Source organism: Dioscorea cayenensis, chromosome 20 (genome assembly GCF_009730915.1).
Source record: "Dioscorea cayenensis subsp. rotundata cultivar TDr96_F1 chromosome 20, TDr96_F1_v2_PseudoChromosome.rev07_lg8_w22 25.fasta, whole genome shotgun sequence".
Lineage (NCBI taxonomy): Eukaryota > Viridiplantae > Streptophyta > Magnoliopsida > Dioscoreales > Dioscoreaceae > Dioscorea > Dioscorea cayenensis.
In genome coordinates, this window is record NC_052490.1 from 19657623 (window position 1) to 19660054 (window position 2432).

Genomic DNA, 2432 nt, shown 5'->3' on the forward strand with positions numbered 1-2432 from the left:
CTCCAACTTTTCTCCATCTTTTGAGAGGCCATTGACTAGGGTTTTGAGAGGCCTTTGGCATGTCTTTGGAGTGGTTCTCCGGATTTAACGCCGCATTTCACTTTCGTCGGCACGGATCCTGTGAGGTGTGCCCTAGGCTGGACAAGGGGACCTTTGGAGAAGACGAGGCTACTCCACAAGACCATCGACATGAATACCGAGGTGGTTTTCCTATATATTGCTTATTTTTACTTTTGATTTCATTATTGATTGTATTGTGGTCCTTAGAGAGCTAAAACCCTATTGGGTACTTGGATTTTGTAAACCCGAGGATGTTATTGTTTCACTAACTTTCCATTATGCTTTCCTTAATTGATGCTTTTATTTGAGTTCCAATTTTGAATGCTTATTGAATGATTTCTCCTTTAGAGTCACACTAGGGTTGAGACTAATATTAGTAATCTTTGTGGATGGGTGACACACCATGAGGGTTAGACAAAGCTAGATTAGAGAGGGTGAAGAGGATGAGTCGAGAGGCGACAGAGCATCCCCTTTTCCCCTCCAGTTTGATTTATCCTACCTCCATTTTCTAGAGTTCTTTGTGGTTATAATAGAGTGAAGTGCTAAGGGATAAACTCCGCTGGGGCTTAGTTGCGCGAGCAACAGAGTGAAGCGTTGATATGGCCTTAGTATCTGGGTCTTAATTGTAATTAGGGGCCTTTCGCCTTGACCAAAGGGTTAGATCTACACATAGGAATAGGGTTTATCACTTGGAATCCCTAGAACACCATGCAACTTTGTGCAGTGTGAGGTGTTGAGATTGAGCGATTTCTCCACCGAGACATAGTTTAGGGTTAGTCACGGTTGACCTTAGGTTTGGGACCATGTGCTTTAGGATTTCCACGACTCATTGAGCATTAATTATGAACTATAATGGTAGGTTTTGCACTTGAAGCATAAGTCTTAGGTGAGCAATGTCCGAGTACCCCATTTCTATCGATTGCCTTACCTCTCACTTACTTATGCCTCTCATTCTTGTTCCTTTTATTTCTGTTTATATCACATCTTATCAACACAATCAATATTCATCTTCACTTGGTTAATTAGAAATTTAGTTATTTTTATTCCCTACTCTCTGTGGATACGATACCCTACTCACTTGGGATTTATTACTTTGATGAACTCGTACACTTGTGGGTCACATGCAAGGGGCATTATCAAGTTTTTGCTCCGTTGCCGGAGAGTAGGCGATTAGAGATACTTTTCACTTTGCAATTATAGCTATTCATCCATTTATTCTATTTCATATCTTCTTATTCTATCATCATTTTCATTTGTTTTCCTTCTTTTGGTGCAGCTCCAGGTTATGACTCGAGGGAACCCTTCGATATTTATTGAAGGTGATCTTGAACTTGAACGTACACTCAGAAGAAGGGTAGAGAACCTGTACAAGAGCCGTCGAATCTAGCTAAAATGGAAGTTGAAGGGTCTGACAACATGGCCAAACAGAATGAACAACAAAGAACACTCTCTGATTACACCGGACCGTCAGTATTGGGGACACAATCTAGCATTGTGCTGCCCCTATTCACAGCTCAGAATTTTGAGCTAAAGCCGGTATTCATCCACATGTTACAGCAGTCCGCACAGTTCAATGGTTTGGCTAATGATGATCCAAACAGTCACATAGAGAATTTTTTAGAAGTGTGTAATATGCTTAATATCAATGGTGTTACAGATGATTGCATCAAGTTGAGAGCCTTCCCATTTTTCTTAAAGGGGACAGCGAAGCAGTGGCTACACTCATTACCTAGAGCATTGATCACTACATGGGAGAAGATGGTAGAAGCTTTTCTTACCCGTTATTTCTTTCCCGGTAAATCTACAAAGCTTAGGAATGAGATCTCATCCTTTGTACAATTGGAATTGGAGTCTCTATCTAAGACATGGGAAAGGTTTAAGGAACTCCTACGAAAATGTTCTCGACATGGTTTTCCAGAGTGGATGATCATTCAGACTTTTTACAATGGTTTGAACCCAAGTACAAGACAGTTACTTGATGTAGCGGTAGGAGGTACCTTAGGTATGAAGACCCCCACAGAAGCCCGGCAACTAATCGAAGAAATAGGGTTGAGCAACTACCAATGGAATGCTAGGGAGAAGAAGAAAGTGGCCGACGTCCATGTGGTCGATGCGGTTACACAAGTGGGGGCATTGAGTAAGAGTTAGACACTCTAACTTCTCCGAGATTGGCGGCCGTAATGAGTTGTTATAGATGTGGAGGGGGATATCCGCCATCCTATTGCTCGATAGCCATTGGTGGTATATCCTCCGTTGAGCAAGTTGACTATGTGGGTAATGCAATGAGAAACCAAGGCAATCCTTATAGCAATACCTATAATTCGGGTTGTAGGAACACCCTAATTTCTCATGTAACAACCAAGGGTGACAAA

The 2432-nt window shown here is 41.8% G+C and overlaps 1 non-coding gene across 1 annotated transcript; it reads right to left on the reverse strand.

Annotated features, from left to right (window-relative positions):
• Positions 1-1866: 1866 nt before the first annotated feature.
• LOC120252168 lies at positions 1867-1973 on the reverse strand. The gene has a single exon (XR_005533711.1). It is a non-coding gene; the product is annotated as a small nucleolar RNA R71 (small nucleolar RNA).
• Between the last annotated feature and the right edge of the window lie 459 nt (positions 1974-2432).